Source organism: Euprymna scolopes, chromosome 33 (genome assembly GCF_053919585.1).
Source record: "Euprymna scolopes isolate OS-2025 chromosome 33, ASM5391958v1, whole genome shotgun sequence".
NCBI lineage: Eukaryota > Metazoa > Mollusca > Cephalopoda > Sepiida > Sepiolidae > Euprymna > Euprymna scolopes.
Window position 1 is genome coordinate 57114888 of NC_136514.1, and position 13521 is coordinate 57128408.

At 34.7% G+C, this 13521-nt stretch overlaps 1 protein-coding gene across 7 annotated transcripts in view; it reads right to left on the bottom strand.

Annotated features, from left to right (window-relative positions):
* The window catches only part of LOC145258231 (forkhead box protein J1-B-like), a 350822-nt gene that overhangs the window by 68046 nt on the left and 269255 nt on the right, over positions 1-13521 (bottom strand). The window contains exon 1 of one of the 7 annotated variants that reach the window (XM_080116188.1): positions 4519-4667. The exons of the other annotated variants lie outside the window; for them this stretch is intronic. The gene's annotated coding sequence lies outside the window, so the exon portion shown is untranslated. Of the gene's footprint in view, positions 1-4518; positions 4668-13521 lie in introns of those variants that run through there. 7 annotated transcript variants of the gene reach the window in all.

The window sequence follows — 13521 nt, forward strand, 5'->3', positions numbered from 1 at the left end:
CTGTTCAATAGACGGCTTAACAAGCATTTGTTTACATTAGACTTGAAGACGACTATGTTGTAGTCGGTTGGGAAGTAGCATCATTGTATTTTTTGCAGATAATATGTTCTAAGAAAGAAACTATTTTTAATTTTAAGGACAATAAAAAATAGCTTCGAATCAATTAGTCCGTAGGCTGGTAAATGGTAATTCGTATTTTTACCAAAAACTTAAGAAGCCGTACAAAAAGACATAAAATGTGAAGCTGAATATTTTTTAATGGATCACCGCTTATCAAGGCCCAGAGGCCACTCGTAGCTAAGGATTAATAAAAATGTCAGTTAGCCGATGAAAAACATGAGAGGATTGAAAAACGATGGATAAATTCGATTATTTAAGAGGACGACTCAACAACTAATTTAATGTTAATATTTGACTTGAAAAAGACCATGTTTTAGTAAGCTGGGAAGCAACCCCGTAGTATTCTGTTCCACAGATGGAAAGTTCTAAGCAGAGAACTTTTTTTTTCGCGCAAATTCCGTTTGGTTTTAAGTACACAGGAGAAGAAAGGAAAGGTATTTGCAACGATTGTAGCTAGACGATGTTTTAGTAACCATTTTTAAAATCTACTTTTTTTTTTACATTGCGTTTTCGGTGATCGGGAGATCCTATTTATTAAAAAGGAGGATAGAAATTGATAACATACTACGAACGTCAAATTAGTGTATCTATATATTAATTTAATGTTTGTAGTACGTTATCATCTTCTATCTCCTTTTTTAATAAATAGGATCTCCCGATTAAATAATTTATAATCTGGAAATCGTGACACACGTACGTACCCATGTTCGTTAAAGGTACTACGGTATTAATATATAGACTGGTGGGGCCTGTGAAAATTCCACAGCGGCATCTTTCATATGTAATATATTGCTGCTTGGTATTCCGTGGACATTAAGCGCGAATAGAGACCTTGCGATATTATTGCAGTCGTTTCGTTAAAACTGTAAAGTAATCTAGTTAATGTAGGGTCAGAATATATCTGGTTATTAAGGTTTACAATATCCTTATTAGAGTCTGTGACATATTTCCATTATATAGAGGCCCGGCGCGAATGGAAACTTCACAATATCATTATACCATCTTTAGACAGAACAGATACTACCCTTGGATCCTAGCTAGAAGACTAAAAAGGTATATTTTAGTCTCACGTACGACCCCAAAAGAGACATCATTTTCTTTTTATTTCAGTAATATTTTCTTTATATTGCGTCTTCGATGATCGGGAGATCCTATTTATTAAAAAATAATAGAAGGTGTTAACATAGAACATTAAATTAGCTTTCATTACGCCATTTTGAATTTTTCAATTTTTCTTTTTGAATTCAAAATCGCGTAATGGAAACCTATTATAAGGTATTTACAGCTTCTCTTCCAATTTCCGGATTTTAATCATGTCAAAACACACTTTATCTCCTTTTTACGGATTGTTTCTTGCTATTTCTTCTGATCAGTTAAGGGCATAATAAATTCACTGATTGATATAATAATTAAGTTATTGATTTTGCGCTACGAAACAGATGCTGTCAAGAATTGTAAGTGTCAACTGAATTAAATAAATAAATTATAAGATGGTCAACTTTGGAATAGTCTTTTGTCATTTATTCACTATGGAATATTTCTCCTAGGACTGGTTAAGAAAACAGTAGTTTTGAACCAAATTTATGTTGTCTTACGAAGTTTAAATCAACATATAATGATGCTTCTACCTAAGATACTTATTCTAGTTTTAATCAAAATCTATTGCATGATTTGGATTCTTAGAAAATGTCTAAAATTTAAAACTTAACTGAAGAAGCCTTAAGAAGAAATTGGAATTTAGGAATTGTTTTGTGGAAATCGTTCCAGACAAGGCATGAACCGACTTGATGTAAGAACCCCAAAATACTAATTCTAGATAAAAAACTAGCTAACAACAAGTATTTGATACATAGATTCCCACCCAGAAAACAGCAATTTCGTAGCACTTCGTCAGAAATATCAGTCATGGAAAATATTCCAAAGAAACCAAAATTTCGGGAATATATATTAATTCATGCGTAATATTTATTGTGAAAATTGACAAATATCGAAATTTTCACGAACTGCTGTACAACATTTTGTTTTTTACAGCCTTTGCATTACATTAAACGGGACTAAATATAGCTCACAGTATCCATCCTTACGCACAGCAGTTGTGTTCTCACATTCATAATGATTGGTTAATTATTTTATGAGTAAATCGTATACATAGAAATCTACCTAACATATACGTATACCTAACGTTATATAAACTTAGAATGTAACCACGTCGTGAAAATAGTGGCAGACTTTTTTTTTTATTTATTGCTTCGTAACTTGACCACACATTTTATCAATTAAAATCACTTGAAAAATATGCAAAGGAAACAGTTACGGGCTTTGTGTTTTTAAAATTTTGAAATGGGGATTGATAATTCATGTTATTTGGATTCTTCTGACGGTACTTGTACAGTTTAATCAAGACATTAAAAAATGAAAATATCGAAAAAAGATTATATTGTACGTATCCCTTTTTGACTGACGATCTCTGAAAAAAAATTTCACTTAATTTGATCGAATAATTTTTTTCTTTATCTTTTTTTAGAGCGGAAAACACGTTTTTATGAGAGCGCGTTGAAGTCAGCCATTATGGAATTTTTTGAACACGCTACGGAGAGATAACTCAATTTAAAACGCCGACACTCCCTCTCCATCTTTAATACGAGCTTTTCTTCCTAAAAATCGAACCTTTTTCTCGGTATCATAACAGATTGTTTTTTCGCTGTAAGAAGAAAAAAAAAACTACTTGATGAAATTAAGTGAATTTTTTTTTCGAAGAACTTCGTTCCATAACGAATACGTACAATATAATCTTTTTTCAATATTTTCATTTTTTTGAATGTCTTAATCAAACTGTACAAGTACTCTTCTGACTACTGTTCTCACATTGAGTGTTGGTACTTCTGAATTTACAGACCAGTGGTTTCCACGGAGTTTATCGGGTGGGCTCGGCTGGTGGCGGGAATAATCGGAAGAGGCCGATTGCGAAACGTTTAACCGCTACGAAGAAATTATAATGATAAACAGGAAAAAGCATGAAAATACAACAAATAAAATTACAAACATGTATCTAACCAAACCTTAATTTTAACCCTAACTCCTAACCCTAAAACCATTACAATAAACACTAACCCTCAACCTAACCTTAACCCGCGCGATTAAAATTGTTTTTTAATTTCTTCCAATTTATAAAAAAGTAGCCTTCATATATTCGTATTAGTTAAAAACAGACAGTGCGTTCGTTTATAATTGAGGAACGCTCTGCCGACCTTTTTCCGGTTATTTCCGTCAGTTGCCGAGTGAACCCGAGCCAACTTCGTTGAAATCGCGGATCGATAAATGCAAAAGCACCTGAGTATTTTTTTTTCACAGCGTTCGGTCGATGTGATTTCCAACTATCAAGTATATCTTGTCGAATTCAGGAAACTTTCAGTCTAACTCGGGAATCTGCACGAATTTTCGAACGGAAACCTTTAAAGGTATAATGAAAACACAGTTGTAAAATTATTTAGAACTTATATCCAGTCATTTCTGACGAAACGAGAGCCCTGTGGATTAATAAAGCATTTCGTTCAGATTTCATTCAGAATTTCGTTCTGATTCTCGAGTTCGACAAAAAGATTCTCGAATTCGACAAGATACACTTGAAGAAGGTCGGAGATTACATCGACCGAAACGTTGTAAAATAACACTCAAGATAAGAACAGTAATCAGACGAATCCAAATAACACCTGGTGCTACCAGATCAGGATGTCTGAAGATACTTGCTTCTTGGGACGAAATGCACCTAACGTTGATGCTTTTTTGTTTTTCTACTTCCTTTTGAAAAACTTACTTATGTTCTGCAAAACTTAATTATGTTCTACAAACCCAAACACTAAAACAACAACCCACCTTTACCTCTTTTTCCTTCTTCCCATTTCCCCTTTCTCTTTCTATCTCCCCCACTTTCCGACTGGTTTCCTAACGTAAATTGTACCAAACATTAATACTGTAAACCTTTTCCCTTTCCCATTACAAAACTCATTCATGTTCTACAGGGCAGGAAACAAAAATGATAAAACTTACTATAAAACAACCAAACCAAACACTACAAACTAGCGATTAAAAGTTCAAAGAATCTGAAGAATGAAAACCTTTTACAAAATAACTGGATGCAACATGAATATTATTTCCAAAATAACTAGATTCAGCATTAAATAACACGAAAAGGGTTGATATGCCGTAAAACAAAACAATCAACCAACCAAATAACACGAAGTTGCCAGCCTGTTTACAAATAACACTAAAACTTCAAGTTAGCTGCTGTTAATGCTTGGTAGACGTCGCTTAGCAAATAAACAGATACACATTGCAACGCAAACATTTTGCTACGAAAAACTGCTCATACACAAATAAATAGAGAAGTACTTTACTTACAAAAAAAAGTTATCTTCTCTATGTTCTCTGTTTTAAAGGACCTCGTCCATCATTTACTTATTGCGGCATTCATGAAATTGATGCCTTCGACGTTTTCTTTTTCTTTTTTTGTGGATATCGTCTTTACTTTGTGACGTCATCTCTTAGTAACGTCATAAAGGATCTCCGTACCTCGTATCTTCCGTCTGGTGATATCATTCTTTCAGGACGCCGCCCTTTTGTAACGTTTTTTTCTTTTGTGACGCCATAAAAGATTTTGATTAGATTCTGTTCAAGCAGATGATGTCACCTTTTTTTTTTTTTACACAGCCATCACCACATTAAGGCCAAGAGGCCACTCGAGGATAAAGGTTAAAGATTGTACAATAGAAATTGGACAATATAGTAATCATTAGTAATGGAAATTCGGTAAATTGGTTAACTTACATGGAACGGCTCATCAAGAACTTGTTTACGTTAGACTTGTAGACAACCATACTGTAGTCAGCCGGAAAGCAGAAAAACGGAAGACAATTCCACAGGCGTGCAGTTCTAAGAAAGAAGCTTTGTTCATGGAATCTACGTTTAGGTTTAGTTACAGATAAAGGGTGGGGGGAATTATTGATAGTGTTTTCAGATAGACGAGTGTTTTTGTGAAAGTTTGGGGAGGAGGACCATAGACTGGAGCTCAGTCGAACACTTTCCATGAAAAAAAACTATACATCAGAGACAAACTCGCAACACCTCTTCTGTGAGATAGAGGTTGCAGGGAAGAGAAAGGACATCTCCTACGAGGCTACGAAGTCTATTTTGAACTCTATCAAGGCAGGGCAAGTCCTTTCTAGCAGCTCCTGCCAATATGTGGCAACAGTATTCCATCCTTGGACGTACCTGGCTCTTATATAGATAGAGAATTGCATCAGCAGGAAGATATCTACTGGATCGATAGAAAGATCCCACCATTTTTCCAGCGGCCTTAGCAACAGATTTGATGTACGTGTTCCATTTAAGATCAGGAGTAACGGTCAAGCCCAGAAGCTTGTCGAAACATGAGGTCTCCTGAAGACGAGAGCCATTCATTTCAATTGATGCCAGATGTGGATCAGAACGTTGATGATGTAAAGAGAGAAGCTTGGTTTTAGATGCATTAAAAGTAACCAGCCACTCCTTTCCCTATTGCATCACGTGCACAAGATCAGAGGAGAGAGAATCAGAGAGAACTTGGTCGTTGACTGTCTTAGATGTGCTACCATAAATGGTAGTGTCATCAGCATAAATGTCTACAAATGATGTAAGGATGTGATTTGGAAGATCATTAATGTAGATCAGGAAAAGAGTTGGGCCCAGGATGGACCCCTGAGAGACTCCAACATTAATACTGTGAGCTTCTGATTTTTGCCCCTCAACTACTACTCTTATGAACCTATCAGAAAGAAATGATTTAATAACTGAGAAGACATTTCCAGCTATACCATAGCTAGAGATCTTGTGAAGTAAACCTTTATGCCATACCTTATCAAAGGCCTTAGATATGTCAAGAGCAATTGCCATAGAAAGGTTGCCTCCGTCGAGAGATTTGCTAATCCTATGAGATATAACTGTAAGCACATCTGCTGTAGATCTAGCAGAACGGAAACCATATTGAGCGTCACTAAGAACTAAGAGTGTCACTTTGTGTGAGTCTCTCCTGTTATGACATCATCCAATGTGAAAGGAGACAAATATACAAAAGTAAAGCCTCCTATGTGTTTTTTTAAACTCAAAAGTTGAAAAGCTACGAAAAGTGGAACCATTAAAACGAGTGACCTTTTGTGCTCCAGAATATATTTTTCTACATAGTCACCAGCATTCTCAATACACTTTTGCCAAAAATTAAATGACGCATCTCTGCTTCTCACATTGTCAATATCTGAATCTTTCAGGCTATGAATGCATAAGTTCAGTTATCATGACAATGCAATTTGTAATCCCCTCTGATCCATTCGGGCGGAATAAAAATATAGGAATCATTAATTTTGGAACGCTTCTCGTATATAATTCATATTATAAAATAATATATTCGGTACATACTTTTCGGCCAGTATTTACTTCAACAGTGATCAAGTTCAGCTTTGTAGTAGCACAAATGTACTTCTTCTATGGAAATCGCTCACGACACAGTGTTAAGCCACTTAATATAAGTAGTTAACAAAACTTAAAGATGAGTATCGGAAAGAGAGATGCCTATTAGTCTTAGTCTTGAAAAGGCACATGCTAAAGGTAGGAGGGAAACAGTTAACAGGAAGAGAGTTATACAAGTCGATATTTAGTTGGGTCCAATCGATCACCAGCATTTTTAAATACAGGGATAATAGAAGGTTACTGCAATCAGGGAACAAAACTGGATTGAGACAACCAATAAATAAGTGCGAGAGAGTTTCATAAAGTTCAGAAAAAGAACGTTTGAAAACAACAAAAATCAAATAAGGATCAGAAAGAACTCTAGCAACATCTGTGGATAATTACGCAATCAGGAGACTAATCAGTTTTCACAAAGAACAGGTCGAACCTGCAGGATTCTCTTCCACGAGTGAATAAATCCGTCCGGGTAAAAAAAAAAAATTCAAGGAGTGGTTATTGAGAAAAGTACAAGCAAACAAAAGAGCAATTTTACCAGTATAATGGCCCCTAGGGGGGGGGGCAACCAGAGTTATCCCAGAAAATCCGTTCAGGCAAAAATTTACTTTCATCATGACTAATGTTTGTACAAAATTAACAAAACAAAAAAACAAAACAAGGCGTGGTTATTGAGAAAAGTGCTAACAAATTAACGGACGAACGGGAGCGAATTACTAGGACTAATTCCTCCTTTGTCGGGGACCAAAAATCAGGAAAAACAACACCAGAATCATCAAGAGAAGAATTGTCAGAAAAAAAAAGCAAAAAAAAACAAAACAAAACAAAAAAAAACAAACAAAAACAAAGAGAAAAACCTTATCCCTTGGAGATGAAACGGTCTGGAAATCATTAAAAAGGGGAGGAATAGCAGATATACTACTATTGTAGATTCTCCTAAATGCACGGGAGCCAACCTTTTAAGATGAGAAAGTCACTAATCCTTTGAGAATGGCTAGATTTAACCTCAAAGATTGTTCTCTTATCATCATTGCTATCTTTTCAGTAAGATTATCTAAAAGACTCAGAAGCTAAATTATGCATAAATTTATCCATCTTTTCAGAATCGTTTTGTGGCGGAAAGAACTGGAACTTTGAATAAAATAGGATTAAAACGCATATGCACATATGTGGCCTAAACTGGTTGTATAAATTCCCCTCCCCCCCTCTATGAACGGATTTACTTTTCTTTCCCTAAGGCAATTTTTCCAATATATAGAATATTCGTCAGTTATAGGAGTGAGGTAATCTTGAAAGCAACAAAAACATTTCAATTTATTTGTTCTATTTAGTATTATCCCCCCTCTCTCTCCCCCTCTCTCTCTCTCTCTCTCTCCCATACACTCTGTTTATCTCTCTACTTCTTTCGCTATTTATTGACAACTGATATGATATTTCAATTTGCCCAAATTTCGTATATATTATTGTCGAGTCGTGATTTCAAAAGTAAAAAAAAAAAAAAATAGTATTAGCTAGAATCCAAACAAAAAGTAGAAAAATAGATCAGCTAGAATCGAAACCAACAGCAAAACTTTAGAATTCAAAGCTTGTGACGCTACCACTGCACGAACGTGACATGCATATGAACTGATTAAAAATAAACTAAGATGAATATACAAAATGTATAACGATTTTTCAATTTTGACCACTTTTGATTCCTTAAAACTATTTTAACTGTCTAAAGACCCATAAAAGAATGGTGCATAAAAAAAATCCAACTTTTTGAGACCCCTAGTGCCACTCTGCGACTTTTAGAGTCGGAGGAGATAGAGTTTAAAAATATCGAGAGAGAAAGACAGACAAACACAGTGAGTTTTATACATTAGAGTTCTTTAAGCATGTTCTCATGTTCAATTTTTGACAGCACCTGTTTCGTAGCGCGGAATCATTTATGTCAATTTTTAAGTTTTCTCCATCCTTAACTCATCAAAAGAAAAGCGACACATCAACTTTCAAAGAAAATAAAGGAATATGGTATGATTGCAAAATCTGAAAATCAGAAGAGAAGTTGCAATTGTGTTTTCTTTTAATTTTCCTACATAGTCATTCAAAGATGGCAGAACTAAAAGAAAACATTATTGCAACTTCTCTTCCAATTTTCAGATTTTATAATCATGCGATATTCCTTTATTTTCTTTTGAAGTTGATAAGTTCCTAAAGTTGATAAAACTTCTCAAATGCCTTCGTGATATTAAACTGTGTAAAAATGCTAATTTTGGTAAAAATCCGATTTTTCCATCTTCAATGTTTTTTCGATTATCGATTTTCGAAAACTATCGAAGGCATTCCGATACAAAACCTATCTGAGAGCACTCCCAGACACATAAGGTAAATTTGAGTCAACTTTCAAAAAGATCGGATCGGGAGTTTTGGAGTTCATAGGAAATTAACTCACAGACATAGAAAGTTCTTTATATACATATATATATATATATATATATATATATATATATATATATATATATATATATATATATAATAAGACGACAAGATTACGAAATGAAGTCACAAAACTATATATCGGTAGATATAGAATGGATCATTTATTGAATAATGGAATACAAGCAAAATTTGGGGGATAGAAGGGACTCTTTATGTCAGGGCATTTCGAAGCCTAATGCTTCTCATCAGAAGAGCAGAGAAGGTGCTAGACACTATGGGGAAGATGCGGTGTCTAGAGAAGGGTTTATTAGGGACGAAATATAAAATGAACTGATCTAGTACAAGATATTCGAAAACGAATAATAAAAAACATTTATGATACATGTGTAACATTCGTGTTACATGTGGAAATCGAAAAATAAAAATTAAAAATGCTATGTAATTGCACACACTATCTATATATCTCTGTCTCTCCCACCCCTCCTCTCTCTTCCGTATATATATATAAGCAAATATTATTAAATGCAACGGAGACACTTTGCGTCATGATTCTTCTTTTTTTTTTTTAATTTTTCGATTTTCCGTATAATCTTTTTTGTATCAAAATAAAAAAATATTAATAAAAGCTGTCGCGAGCGCTTTCGACTCGTCCACGAATCATCATCAGGTGTTGAAGTAAAAGTGCGAAGGAACGAAAATTATAGGTCGATTAAAAATTCGAGTACTAAAATCAGCAAGTTCGTGGCCACCGTTAACAAAGTCCGTCTAATACGAATTACGCAAGACATTTTAGAACGTTACTGCTTTTCTCGATTGCAATATCATTGATAGTGGGTTGAAGGTTTCTAATATACGACACTACAAGAATTTTTTAATTTTTTAATATTATTCTCACGTTGTATAATTTTTATGACGTCAACGAGGACCTTTCTAAGATTGGAGGGGGACAGTTATGTTCTTTTATCAAGCGTTTATATATATATGTATGTTCTGTAATCAAATGTATATATATATATATATATATATATATATATATATATATATATAGTTATGTTCTTTTATCAAATGTATATATATATATATATATATATATATATATATTTCCGTGGAAATATATTTTATTTCTTTATAATATATAACAAATCCTTATTTAAGAAGCTCAATATAATTACATAGCAATACAGTGAATATATATATATATATATATATATATATATATATATATATATGTATATATATATATATATATATATATATATATATATATATATATACACACACACACATGTCAATTTTTTTTTTTGTTCATTATTTTAGCGGTAATTACATATTCGGTATTAGCGTCTCCTGAATAGGAGATCAGGGAATTAGTTTTTCCTAAGAAAGATCACCCATACTTTTTGCACGCAAACAAGCAAGTATATATTTATTGCTTATTGTTATTTTGCTTTTGAAACAGCACTCTACGTACACGTGCTTTGCCGCTCCACGGCTCATCAACAAGGCTTCGATTTCTAGTACAATCAAACTGCGCTGTCAGGGGTGTGAGTTCCGTACGAAAATAGACAAATATTTTACTTGCTTGAACTTTATAGTTATAATATATTTCGGAGTCAAGTGCCATCCTCAATATTTTCATTTCTTTCTTTTTATTGGTTATCTTTCTTTATTACTGAATTTTCTTTCTCCAACTTTTCAACATGACAAGAAAGAAAAAGAAGAAGAAGAAGAAGAAGAAGAAGAAGAAAAAGAGAAACAAACAAGATACTGAGGATGGAGTTTTACTCCGAAGTATATTTAAATCATAAATTTCAAGCAAGTAAAATATTTGTTCATTTTCGTAAAATTGCGTTGTAATTTGGCTTTCAAGCACACTTGATACTTATTTTATTATATATATATATATATATATATATATATATATATATATATATATATGTATATATGTGTATATGTATATACATATGTATATATATACATATATATATCGTGCATATTTAGCAGCATGTTTTCATTTTAATAATAACCATATATATATATATATATATATATATATATATATATATATATATATATATATATATATATATATATTGAAATGACATGCTTATCCTTTTTGCCACGTGTACTTCATTCTGTTTATTATTGACCGGTTTGTCGTTCCTTGTCACGGACCATTTCCTCCTACAGGTAAAACACACCACGTATCTCTAGAGGGGTGGGGGGAATGCACATACAAAAGAGAAAGGTAACCGAACGACATGAGACGCTGTTCTGAACAGGGTTTTTAGGCCAATGCATCCGTAAATATGAAATCAATATATGAATTAATATATTATCAACCCTTCGTTAGACAGCCATGGGGGAATCAACCCTGTTTGGTCCTTTGCTGATAGTAAATTATATCAAAGTATGTGGAAAGGACCGACACCTCTCCAGGGAGCTGAAGGAGAAACTATTAAGCAAACACATTAATGCGACGGTGGTTTCCAGAATAATTGACACTTGATTGAATCGACATCAATTAAGATAACAAAAATCAAAGATTTGACGTAATATTGATCAAATCGAAGGAACTGAGAGTATTATAACTCGCTCTCTAACACTTGCACGGTCCTGGATATGACCTTAAACTATATCCGTTGACGAGGCTCCAGCTTGCGGGATTTGGGGAGTGTGGAGCCACCCTTTAATTGTATTGCTCCCAGGTCCACTCTGACCCGGAGTGGTAGTACCTGTTAGGGTCCCAACTATGGGTTAAATAGAAACCGACTTGAAAACAAAAAATATATTCTATTAAAAAAAAATTCTGCAAAATCTTTGGATTCGGCATTAAATAACCTGAAAAGGGTTGATATGCCGTTAAACAAAAACAACCAACCAACCAACCAACCTAACACTTGCCAATTGGCATCTAGCTGCAACAGGATTTTTAGAAGGGAATCACTACTTATCAAGGCCCAAAGACGACTCGATGATAAGGGTTTATGAGTGTACGATGGTCATTGGGCTAACAACGTAGTAATCGTAAGTGGTAAAGAAGGTAGAATTTGATTAAATAATAATAATAATAATTCTGATTTCGTTTATCAACGTCTCTCTGGAAAGAGATGGGATTCATTTCCAGATGATTTCCCTTAATCCTTGCGCCTTGTCAGACCATTTCTAAAATTCCCGCACTGTATCTCAAAACACTGACTGCCCATGCATTCACCGTTTTTATTGGGTTTCCTCCATACAATTTCGACTTCGCAATTAGTTTTACTCTTCTAAGATACTCCTTCCTAACTTTCTCTTTCAGCTCTCTGTTCATGATGCCTACACCCTCCAACACTCACAAATACTTATACCCTGTATCTTCTATTTTGTTTCATAATTTCTCCATTTGGCAGCACTATTCCATTCGAATAAACCTTTACTCCCCTTTTCATCACCAGCACTGCGCATTTACTAATCCCAAACTCCATCCCGATGTCTTCCGAGTATGTCCCTACGAGCTCTACCAGTCTCTCGAGTTCCTTTTTATTTCTACCGAATATCTTCAAATCATGCATCCAGTAGATGGTTGAAGCGTCTTCCACCAGATACAAATTTATACCCCAGCTTCTCTCTCTTCAAGAGGATGCTCAGTGGCATCATTATCATTACAAAAAGAAATGGAGATAACGAATCTCCTTGGAATATTCCATGTTTAATGCCAGCCTGCCTCAGCACCTCTATGTTTACTGTCAGCACTGTTTTCCATTGAGCCATACTTGTCTCCAAAAGCCCTACCACATTTCTAGCAAACTTCATCATCAATAGTGTTTCACGGATCTATGAATGAAGAACCATGTCGTAAGCTTTTCTGTATCGATCCATGCTACACTCAGATTCCTTTTCTTCCTCTTTGCATCCTGCATTACTGCCTTATCAATCAGTAATTGCTCCTTGGTACCACCCCCCTGAGCCTATCCGACACCCTTTCTGTTCATCAGGGAAAACACCATTACTCACAAGATGTCCATAAATTTTTTCTACAAAGATTCCAGTTAACAGTTTCCACGTTAGTGGTAGACATGTAATTGGTCTGTAATCGCTGGCATCTGTTCCCTTTGCAGGATCTTTCCAAATTAGTGTCGTCCTTCCCTTCACAAGCCAATCAGGGACATCTCCCGATTCTACGACCCTTTGCAGGGGAGCAGCTATAGGTGAATAAAGGCATTGGAACTGTTTTAACCAGAAGCCCATCATTCCATCTGGACCAGGTGCCTTCCAGTTTGTCACCCTTCGTATGCCAGCCTTAACGTCATCGATGGTCATCTCAACGTTCTGTATCTGCTGCATTCCTGATAGCCTTTCTCTGACCTCTCCCAAACAGCTAACCTTCTTATTATATCGCCCCTCGAGAGACCAAATCCCACTCCAGAACTTCCTGGCATCTTTTGCATTGAGAGTGTTGTTATTTCCCGCGTTTTTACTACCATTTAATTCTGAGACTGATTGTTC